This window comes from Saccostrea cucullata, unplaced genomic scaffold (genome assembly GCF_032062105.1).
Source record: "Saccostrea cucullata isolate Sc308-1 unplaced genomic scaffold, CSIRO_AGI_Scuc_v1 ctg13078, whole genome shotgun sequence".
NCBI lineage: Eukaryota > Metazoa > Mollusca > Bivalvia > Ostreida > Ostreidae > Saccostrea > Saccostrea cuccullata.
The window spans coordinates 58-12,500 of NW_026921001.1; the positions used below are offsets into that span (position 1 = coordinate 58).

Genomic DNA, 12,443 nt, shown 5'->3' on the forward strand with positions numbered 1-12,443 from the left:
ATTGATAGTTGGTTATGTATAATCGGGCCACTGTTGGACAAACCGTTGGTGTTATATCATATAACTATTATCAGGAAAAAATATATTTGTTGGAGGATTGGCAACGACTCTAAGTTGGCCCAATATCCCATGAATCTGGCTGAACATCATGGGTAGACAACATCCGGGCTACTTGTAATATCCGCGCCATTTTTAATCTGAATCGGCGTAATAAGAATGATATCTTGCATATTTGCGTCCACTTTGTAAGTATTTATAATATGTTTGCTTCGGCACAACTTAAATAACATTTACTTGTAAATCAGACACGGGGAAGTGGAGAGACCAGGTGCTGTAAGGTCAACACTGTTGAGCACATGATCAAACATGTATAAAATGTTGAACATGTTAAAGTTAAAACAAAAATTATTCAGATATAAATCATAAATTGGGTGTTTTTATTTAAAAGTTCAGTGTACCGACAAAGAATGGGTAGACTTAACTGGCCAGAAAAAATGCCGTAAATTTAAGTTTCATAAAATGTTTATTTTTTTTTATCATATAAACCCCCGATATCTTAACCGTGTATTCATAGTCCGGATGTGAATTTAAAACGCTCTTTTCGAGGTAAACTAAATAAATATCGAAGGCATGGTACCTGAAGATTTCTTGAATATCAATAGATAATCAGGGTCACGCATTTTTTATCGTCTGAATGCATAGTCAGCACATGTTTGTCGGCTGTTCTTAAGAAAACTGTAGTTGTATATTGAACAAAATAATGATATTTTAAAAGGAGAAGAGCCGACAAACGTGTGCTGATACTTAATTTAACAAAATACATGTTAGGAACAAACTTCTCGCTTCCATTGTTATGTCTTCGATTGACCTGTTAAATATTACAATTGATCACGTGATGCCCACCTGCGAGTGTACTTGTGAAAACAGTTACATCGTTTTCTTCTCGCGATCACCGACTTGTGGGGAACTCACACCTGACAAAGGACCTTTCTTATGGGGAAAGTTCAGAATTGTGGGGAACTCTCTCGTTCCCCACAAATATGGTCATGGGGTTTTTTGAATTCTACGTGTTCTACTGATAATATTTATTCGATTTGTGGTCATTTTTGAAAAAATCCCCATAAGTCCGTAAAATTGACTCGCAGTAATTTTCTCACTGCACCGTAAAACGAATGTTTGAGGATGCTGGGAAATGTTCATTCGGAACGCAGCGGAATTTAAACTGGTCCCCATATGATACCAATTTATTGCGGGCAATGGCTGCTCCGAGAATATGTGGTAAGTAGATTTTTTATCATATTTTAAAGATATTATAGGCTGAAAACTTAATTTAACTACGTAAATCATGCATGCAGTTATTTCTTACAGACGTTCGTAAAGTAACATTTAATAATGAATGCACGTAAAACTTTGGGAAAGTTTGACCCGACCTAGACCTCGGTTATTTTTTTTTTTTTTAATTGTATCATGTTTATAGGCCTAATGGCTATCCTGTAAGAACAAACTACGGATTTATATGAATTCAGCACCCCCGGGATATGGTAAGCGTTTAAGGCTTGTCCCCATTTTTTGTGAAACGTGACTATCCTCCTCATGCCCATACAAATTATGCTAGACGGTGCGACTGTCTGGTCTTTAGCTGTTTAGTGAGGCCTGTGTGGGCGAATTAATATGTAAAAGTTAATCTGACCTAACTTCGTGTAATTATACGATGTCTTCACACATGAAGTGTCAGAAATGTATCACAGAGAACTCCACCTTTTCAAAAGGTCAATTGAAATCAGTACATTTATATGAATTAGAGCTAAAATAGCTTGGTTAGATTATTTAACATGTTTAATTCTTCCAAAAATACCTTCTTTAATTCATTTTTTTATAAGTACATTCTTCCATTTGTATATATTACAAATGCAATGAATTGAAGATAGGTATAATTGATTTAAAGATAGGTACAATTAAATTGAACCTATCTTTAATTACTAAGATATTGGTAATAATAGCTACTCCCTTTATCTTCCGTCATTTCTAGTACATGTATATGTCTTACCGTATACATGCATGTGCATTTTATTAAGTATAAAATGCATTTTGCACATTTTGAATCTGGTATAACTAGAATTGAAAAACACAAAATTACTTTAATATATAAGGCAAATTAAAAGGGGGTGTATCATTTGTCCTTTCATCCTCATTGTCGTCGCTCTGTAGGTTCTGTTTCCCTTCGTGTTCAATATCGTCTCCAAGGGAGCGTTCATTATTTTCAACAATCACAATTGAACGAATTGAACCTAGGTATAATTGAATTGTACCTATCTTCAAATCCTTTGTGGATATGTCTTAATTGAACCTATCTTCAAATCAATTGTACCTATCTTTAATTCAATTGTACCTATCTTCAAATGAATTGAAGATAGGTTTAATTCAATTGAACCTATCTTTAATTGAATTGAAGATAGGTGTTATTCCATTAAAGATAGGTATAATTCATTTGTACCTAGGTATAATTATTTAGAGATAGGTTTAATTATTTACACCTATCTTCAATTCAATTGCACCTATCTTTAATTCAATTGTACCTATCTTTAATTCAATTGTACCTATCTTCAATTATTTGAAGATAGGTGCAATTATTTGAAGATAGGTACAAATATTTGAATATATGTAAATTTGGCGTTCCATAGTTTAGTGAGGCCTGTGTGGGCGAATTAATTGTAAAAGTTAATCTGACTTAAACTGTACGTGTATTTATAAACGATGTCAGTCACACACTGACTCAGTGTCAGAAATGTATCACAGAGAACTCCACCTTTTCAAAAGGTCCATTGAAATCAGTACATTTATAGATTTATGTAGCTAAAATTTCTTAGCTTGGTTAGATTATAGATTAACATGTTTAATTCTTCCAAAAAAAAAAAGCTTGATTTAGTTATCGTTTTTTTATCAAGTCATTCTTCCTACTTGTATATATTTCTTCGCATGCGTTGGTTTGCATAGTGTCCATTTGCCTTCATTATCTTTCACCTGCACCCTGTTCTACATTCATCCTGATTGCCCTACTGAAAATATTTTCATGATTTTAGACCATCATTATCGATGTATCATAAGTATTTTTTTTTATTTTGCTAAGGCCAAGATAAATAGATAGTGTTTCATATTTTAACCTTAGAAAAGATAGGGTAGGTAGGTAGGAAAAACATTTTTATTTTATTTTAACATTTTATTGGCAGGCACGCTGCCACTTTCCCCCAGGATTTCACTGTCAAAATATTTCTGATTAATATGTGTAAGATATGCATTTCTCAAACATGGAAGTGATCAAGATTGGGATTTCATTTCTAATTGTAAACTGGAATTCCGAATACTGTAATATGTGTATATAATTTGGTGCTTTCAAAATTTAGCATAATCACTGGGTTGGCATAATCATAAATTAGCGCTACACATGTATGTGCGGTGTATTGTATATATCAATATGTAAATGATTTCTTAGCAGTATTCATGAATTAGTGCATTGTTGTCTGCACCAAAGCCGCTAAAATATGAAGCCTGCATTTTAAAGTATACATACAGTAGTTTACTCATGGAAAGATATTAGCAGAAAAAATATTGAGGGTCGGCTCCTATACTTCTTAGAGTTAGGCGGGGAACTAAACATGCTGAAAACACACTACTTATTTATTTAGGCCCAATTAAAATGTCTAATAAATTCATTTTAATTAAATACTTATTGTTAATTAAAGATCACCTTTTATTTTTAAAATTTGTTACAATTCAAACCTTGGCCTTGGGGTTTAGATGCTGATGGAATAAATAAGAAACAAAATCATATGTAAAAAATAACTAAAAATCCTTTTCAAAACCTCAATTACTATTGAATTATGATTGGGCGTGGTATACAAAATAATGCGAATTGGAGGAAATGGAGAAACATAGTAATAACAATTAGGTCAGCTAGCTTTTATGATAGCGAGCATATTAAAAATTTAAAATTGGTTATAAAATTGAAAGGTAATGTTGAGATTTTAAGATTCAATATCTATTATTCATAATTATTTATATTTGCTTAACTGAATTTATACCTTTTTAAATTTATTTACATATAACGATCGCGCTCAAAGTTTTGGGTCTGATAATGCTTCCTGATTTTGGTCTTTTATTTTTTTTTTAAGAAAACCATTTGATTTCTGCACCCACTCCTCCTTTCTAAAAATTTTTAATCTGCCTCTGGTAACTTTACGCTGTAAATTTCTATTCTCATTTTAATTAAATTTAAATAAATACTAACAGCACTATCATGCAATTTCAATGACTATCATTTAAGGTATTGATTCAGTTTTCTGTCATTCCTAAAAATAAGTTGTACTGTATCGTTGATTTTTTGCATATAAAACAGTTTCTGCTCATCAAACATCCACGAGAAAGTGTTCTGTTTCGCAGTTATTGTACGGTTGATTTAAAAGGGAAAGCTCTCTGGGCCATGTCACAAGAAGGAAAAAAGTAAAATATTTTTCATACCTACCTACCCACTGTTAACAATATGGTTCAGGAAAGGGCATACATTAAGTCTTAATTTTGGCATGCCGCATGGGGTCAAAAATTACTATTGAGTGATGTGGAGATATACCTGTCTTGTAATTATAGGTAAAGATATGAACACTTTAAAAAAAATATACAATGAAATCTTTGAACTGAAAGCAAAATTATCATTGCAGGTTTTCGGGTTTTCACCACAAGAGCAAATTATACAACTTTATTCTTGAAAATGTTAGAGACTGAGACTTGGAGTCAAAGTCAACAGACACGCTTGCATGGACATGAAGGATGTAAAGAACTAGAGTATTATAACTGAAAGCATTTTGTCTGGATTTGTGTATGGAAACAGAAGGATTTAGTATTGGTAAGTCAAGATAGCTGTAAAATCTCATTTTGAACTCTATATGTGAGCAGTACTGTAAACCAACTACCAGGTAGTACACATGTACCCTATTTGTGTCATCTTTTATTTGCATATCTAATCTGTGTTGATTAATTTCCGTGACTAATGAAAGGAAACATTCTCTACAAATATAAAGCAAAATTAATAGTTCAGGGCAATTAATAATTTACTATTCACTAGTAAATGTAGGTCATGAAACTGGCAAATATTTCTTGCACTCAAATAAAAGTTGGTTTACAGTACTTCCGTTGCTCTAAAAACAGAAATAAAAAAAAAAAGCATGCTGATATCATGTATGTTATGAAGCCTAATACATGTACATAGAAGTATATAAACCGGTATATCTAAAATAAAAAAAAAATTTGGTCCTTGTTCATGATTTCAAAGTAGGTTAAAAGCCTCATGAACATGCTGAGAAGTTGTCAGAAAATATACATGTGTGCTAACCATGCTAACTGTGTAACAATAATCAGAAAATTTTACAAAATATAATCAAAATTTGGTTAATAATAATTAGTCATTGGCCAATTAAATCCATCAATGATTAAATTAGTACTTATATATACTGTCTCCTGATTTTATGACTTTTTATCCTTTTCAACATACTTATTATTTTTGAATTGAAAACATTTTTTTTACCTGAGAAAATTAAAATTTGCAATTTGTTTTAAATCTAGTGAAGGAAAACAAATGTTTTTAAAATTAATGTGCTTTGATTTAAAAGACTTGTAAACATTAGATTAGTAATACATGTAGTTTCAATACAATTATTAATATTGATGATTGATTTTTTTTAAGATTTGATAGTTATTTTATTTGTTGAAAAATAATTTTTATCTGTAATGTTCATGTATAATAAAATAATGCATTTCCCAATAAGTGATAAATGTTTCCCACAAGTCAGCAATATACACTGAAGTGTACATTTATTGGTTGGGTTCAAAGGCAACATTTATATGGAAACAAAGTTTTAAGGGTAAAGCAATGGTCAATACATGTGTATTCCTCACAAGTGAACAGTGAGAAATATTCCCCACAAGTCAGCAGTGATAAATATTACCTAAAATTGTTAACTGTGAGAAATATTCCCCACAAGTCAGCAATGATAAATATAACCTACGTGAGAAATATTCCCCACAAGTCAGCAGTGATAAATATTCCCCACAAGTCACCAATGAAAAGTATTACAAGTTAACAGTGATAAATATTCCCCACAAGTCAGCAGTGATAAATATTCCCCACAAGTCAGCAATGAAAAGTATTACAAGTTAACAGTGAGAAATATTCCCCACAAGTCAGCAGTGAGAAATATTCCCCACAAGTCAGCAATGAAAAGTATTACAAGTTAACAGTGAGAAATATTCCCCACAAGTCAGCAATGATAAGTATTACCTACAAGTCAACTGTGAGGAATATTCAATAACAACATACAATTATTTTAACCCATTCTCAATCAAATTTGGGGAGTAAATTGGAATTAGCATGTCTGTCTATCTTTCTATAGGCATTACATATTGAGGGATAATGGTGGCATTATTTTTTTAGGAAATCTCACATCAACTTCCTGTTTATCTGTGCGTGTAAATTTTTATGTTTTTTTTTTCAGCAACTACTATGGTAGCAAGAAGTTTGAAATTTTTTAACACTCTTTGTCGAGGCATATTATATACTGGTAGTGAGATTCATTTTTATGCAAATTCGATGTCAACTTCCTATATATCCACGTGTCTCGAGATCTGTACGCAATTTTTGTTGCAGTTTTTTCACCAACTGACTATCACAGATATAAAAATGTGGTACATGTATCCATTAGATTGAACCCTAGCAATAAAAATCCTGAGTAGCATTCTCTACTGAGACTAGCAAGCTAACCACTATGCTACACAAGTCCTGATGAGGATTGGCATTTAAATCATGTTTGTGATATGACCATTGACTCAGTGGACTTCAAGTTTTTCTCGAAAAGATACAAAAGTTATATCATAAAATTATAATTTTTTAAAAGGTTTATTGGGTTTTTACTCCATAATTTTGGAAATCAAAATAGTATATTTCATTTTGTATGCAAACTTTGAGGATAAACTTGAAAAAAAAAGTGGAGTGAAGACCCACTCATACATTTCAAAACATTGTTTTAAAAAGTGTGTAGTGTTGTTATGATAGTCGCTGACTATCGAAAAATCGTCGTTTAAAGGCCCAGATTGGCGACAATCGATTGTAAATATTATCATCGATAGATCACTATATTTTTCAAGCCGTATTTCTCAAGCCGAGCAGGTTTAACTTTTATATTCACCAAAGGGACATCACTCTAATCAGCAGTAAACAAAATGAGAACGTGCATGGTGAAGAGGTTATAATTATTATATCCATATCCTGGTGCATTGTCTTTTTAAAATACTTCTAAGGATGAATAAATCTAACCTTTTATAACATTTAAAATTATCAATTATATAATTATATAAGTGATTGTGTTCTTCCGATTCAATTTGATAATAGTAAATTTGTCCAATTTTACAACACTAAAAGTGTGAAAAAATGACTCAATTTGCCCTTTTTCGCGTGTGTATTATATTTTACAGGCCAAAAACTTCAATCTTCATGAGATATGTATAAGTTGTAGAGATTTGACAGATTTACATAAAGTATACTTTAATTTTAGATGAAATATTTCGGAAAATTTTGATACAATACTTGATATCGCGATTACTTAACTTAGCTGAACTCTTTCATGAAGGAGGTAGGAATCATCTGTTGGGTGGGAGCAATGTGCTATTCAATACAATTAATGCAAGATCGATCATTGTAGCATTTATAAGGACAGATAAGTAAAAAATCCTGGTGGAATACCTCGCTAGACAATCGCTGAACCAGCCTTATACATTTTTGAGAGGAGCCAATCCTAAATTGTCACATTTTTAAAGATATGTTTAATTAAGCGGACTCTTATAGTTAAATTTTCATTGAAAATCGTCACATTTTTCAGTATATAAAATATTCTTAACTTTCCTTATTTGACAATCTACTATTTGGAATTCAATATCTGGCAAAACATCGTGATTTTGGCATTAAATTGTTCGAATCATTCGATTGTCACTAATGTAAACAATGTCATTTGCCCCCAGAAATTTAGACTTTTCTTGACTCCCTCGCAAAAGAGCGGAGGTAAGTTAGATAACTGCGAGGTACTCATTGGTAGTCGCGACATAACATATTGAGATTTAATTTTTTCACCTTCATGTTTGTTGCGCTATAGGCTTATCCCTTGTTATGTTCTCGGACTCCCATCTCATTTATCATCCAATAATAAAATACATTTCCAAAGCATGTGAATTATATTTAGATGATAATTAAATACATATGATAAACAATAGATAAAAATTGATATTTTTGTCCTTTCTACTCTTCATGCATATAACATGTATAAAGTCCACAACAATAAAATGATTCATTTGATTTTTGTTAGGATTTGTTCATCGACATCCAACATATTGTTTACATGTTTATGTTACGTTTGTCCCAGAAATCCTGAAAGATTTGTACACTCTGCAACTTTTTTACAGAGGAGCGCACTAAAATCTTAAACTCTTCCATAGTTGAAATAAGACGTATTGGTAAATAGATTTTGCCCTGTAGTCCATCTGGCTGTTTGTCCTCAAAAACTTTAACCTTGCTCATAACTTTGGAGTGAGTGGGGCTATGGCTTTCATATTTCACTGCTGTACACTTGTATTTCTTGTGACAAGACCTTTCTTTGGGTACCACCACCACCAAATTTGACCTCTTGACCTTGAAGTTTGACCACTTTTACAAAAATATATCACTCTTCAACCTTAGTTATAACTTATAACTTTTGCACAGTTGGTGTTAGGGCTTTCATACTTCTCATTGGTATGTTCAATAATTTTTTTGACAGGTCTGCCCAAGTTTTGTATTAAAACGCTTCTGAAACTCATCTGTAAAAAACATTTAATATTGTTGGCCGATTTAAACATTTCGGGAAAATAGCAAAAAAAATGAAAACGTGAAAAAAAAACTATGAGGTTCGGAGAGTAAAATGGAGGATAGGTCAGGTGACAGGAAACATGAGTACAGTCATGTATATTTTTTTTGCCCCGGTATAGTGTCATATTTGATATTATATGGAATATGTGATTTGCAGCACATTCTTACTGATATTTCTTTAAATTACAGGTATCCTGAATTTTTGTCAACTTCTAGCCAAGATCCTGTACTTAAGCTGAATGTGGAGGACAGATGTACACACAGTACTAGTATAGAGGGTAAGTAGACCATAAAAAAAAACAAGATGTGTTTGTGAAACACTATGCGCCCGGCGGCAACAAAGTTTGGAAAAAGCTATTTTTAGCATTAAGGTCACAGTCAAGGTCACAAAGTCATTGACCTTGGTGTCATTTGAAAGAGGTTGATTAGTGGAGTATGGAGTGGACTCCATGCCACTAAACTGGAAGTGAACACCGCAGTGAATATTTTACGTAATTGAAGAAAAGAAAAAAATTGTATGTAAATCTTCATGTACAATATTATGTTTCCATATGTGATCAATTAAAAAAAAATATATTTTTAAAACAAAATAATGCCTCATCAGGTCGGTAAGACAAGCTGTTTGGCTCTTTGTTGACTTGGCTTTTCAATGATTTAAATTTGGCACCGTGTAAAAATAGAATTATCTGTCCCTGGTACATATCGTCTTACAAGTAAGAAAAAGAATTGATAACTTTTAAAGTTTTCTTAAATATGTTTAAAATAACTGAATCAAAATATGTTGAATAATTATTTATTTTATTTCATTTGAACAAGCTTTCATCATCATGATCATGTTCATAGACGTCAAATATACACTGCGAGATTTACTTCCAGTTTAGTGGCATGGAGTCCAGGATGAGCTGTTAAAGTGGAAAAAGGGCCAGAAACGGCCTGTAGTCGTCAAGCAGATTGGATTTCTTAACTTGAATAAATAGTAAAACGCTCCGAATACTGAATTTGTTGCGAGATTTTTTAGGCCAAGCCCAGATCTATTAGTTTAAGTGTGTCCCCCCAAAACATATTGCCATCATGGTGTATTTTAGTTGAAGGTAGGAAAATTTCTTTCCGGATTTTTTTTTTTTGACGATAAGAACTTCAGACTCCTGTCCTATAACATTTTTAAAAATATTTATTGATTTTTTTTAAAGTCACTTGCCCACGGGCATGTACCTATTAAAAAAATTCCACAAAGTATCCTTGGGTGAAGGAGACTTGCCCCCCCCCTTAAAAATTCACTAGCCCCGGGCGTCGGGCAATGGGATTTGTCAGACCCTGGTAGTGTAGATTCAAGCTTGTTCAAATCATGACCCCCAGGGGTAGGGTGGGGCCACAATGGCCAATCAAAGTTTTACATAGGAGTATATAGGAAAAATCTTTAAAAATCTTCTTCTCAAGAACTACTGGGCCAGGAAAGATGAAAAACTCATAGTGTGATTCAAAAATCATCTTCAGGTAGTGTAGATTCAAGTTTGTTCAAATCATGACCCCCGGGGTAGGATGGGGCCACAATAGCTGATCAAAGTTTTCCTAGGAGTATATAAGAAAAATCTTTAAAAATCTTTTTCTCAAGAACCACTGGGCCAAGAAAGATGAAACTCACCTGGAATCATATTCAGGTAGTGTGGATTCAAATTTGTTCAAATCATGACCCCCAGGAGTAGGGTGGGGCCACAATGGCCAATCAAAGTTTTACATTGGAGTATATAGGAAAAATCTTTAAAAATCTTCTTCTCAAGAAACACAGGGCCAGGAAAGATGAATTTCATATGAATCATCTTCAGGTAGTGTAGATTCAACTTTGTTCAAATCATGACCCCCAGGGGTAGGATGGGGCCACAATGGCCGATGAAACTCTTTCATAGGAATATATATGAAAATCTTTTTAAGAATCTTCTTCTCAAGTACTTCAAAGCCATGATTAGTGTATATTTATATGGAATCAACCCCCTTAATATATATATTATAGTTTGTTCAAATCATAATCAAGAATAACAAAGCCCCCCCCCCTCTCAATTTTTCAGTTTTGACCAATCTGTGCTTTTTCCTAGATAATGTGCTCAGGTGAGCCCCGGTCAAATAAAAAGGTCAAGGATTAAAATCATTCCAAGGTCCGAAAAAAATCGATCTTGTCTCACAAAAGGGACTCAAAAATTAAAACCAAAATCAAATGTTACCATGAAAACAAGACTCACCGGGGTAGGGCGGTGCCACAATGGCTGATCAAAGGTTTACATAGAATATATAGGAAAAATCTTTAAAAAATCCACTGGGCCAGGAAAGATTAAACTCTTGTCGAAGCATCCTTAGGTGGTGTAGATTCAAATTTGTACAAATCATGACACCCGGGGGTAGGGCAGGGCCACACTGGCTGATCAAATTTTTATCCTAGAAATATATAGAAAATTTTTAAAAATCTTTTGCTCAAGATCAGCAAAGCCTATGAAAGATATTAATATGGAAATATCCTCAGTAGTTGGATTCAATTTGTTCAAATCATGACCCCTTGGGTTTAGGTGAGGGCCACAATGGCCAATCAAAGTTTTACATTGGAGTATATAGGAAAAATCTTTAAAAATCTTTTTCTCAAGAACCACAGGGCCAATTGAAAGATGAAAAAAATTGTAATCATCTTCAGGTAGTGTAGATTCAAGTTTGTTCAATCATGACCCCCAGGGGTGGATGGGGCCACAATTATCAAAACTCTTTATAAGGAAATATATTTGAAAATCTTTTTAAATCTTCTTCTCAAGTACTTCAAAGTTGATTAGTGATATTTATATGGGGCCACAATCAACTCTTTCTTAAGAATATATTTTATTCTAAGCCATATTAAAATGTATATTTTCAGTTTGTATAAAAAGGTCAAGGATTAAAATCATTCCAAGGTCCGAAACATCTCGATCAAATAAAAAGGTCTCATTAAAATCAAAGGGACATCAAAAATTAAAACCAAAATCAAATGTTACAATGAAAACAAGACTCACCGGGTAGGGCGGTGCCACAATGGCTGATCAAAGGTTTAAATAATTAGGAAAAATCTTAAAAAATCCACTGGGCCAGGAAAGATAAAACTCTTGTCGAAGCATCCTTAGGTGGTGTAGAAAAATTTGTAAAAATCATGACACCCGGGGGTAGGGCAGGGCCACACTGGCTGATCAAATTTTTATATAGAAATATATAGGAATTTTTTTTTTTAAATCCTTTGCTCAAGATCAGCAAAGCTATGATTGTGATATTAATATGGAAATATCCTCAGAGTTAATTCAAGTTTGTTCATAACGTGATCTCTTGGGTTTAGGGAGGGTTAACGAGGGGTCACAATGGGAGATCAAGTAATATGTAGGACAAATCTTCTTTTCAAGTATGGCAAAATTTAGCTGCAGATCTGTAGCACTATGGTTTTATAATTTGTCTGACTCTAACGCTACAGGTCCCGTAATGCAAAAAAGGTGGAATTTAC

At 32.9% G+C, this 12,443-nt stretch overlaps 1 long non-coding RNA gene across 5 annotated transcripts in view; it reads left to right on the forward strand.

Annotated features, from left to right (window-relative positions):
* The first annotated feature begins 956 nt into the window (after nt 1–956).
* LOC134258941 (uncharacterized) overlaps nt 957–12,443 on the forward strand; it is a 13,429-nt gene continuing 1,942 nt past the window's right edge. Inside the window, exons 1-4 of one of the 5 annotated variants that reach the window (XR_009990241.1) lie at nt 957–1,278; nt 1,478–1,541; nt 4,713–4,897; nt 9,131–9,219. This is a non-coding gene — a long non-coding RNA (uncharacterized LOC134258941). Of the gene's footprint in view, nt 1,283–1,477; nt 1,542–3,989; nt 4,009–4,172; nt 4,498–4,712; nt 4,898–9,130; nt 9,220–12,443 lie in introns of those variants that run through there. The other 4 variants (XR_009990242.1, XR_009990240.1, XR_009990244.1 and 1 more) reach the window with 4 other exon arrangements.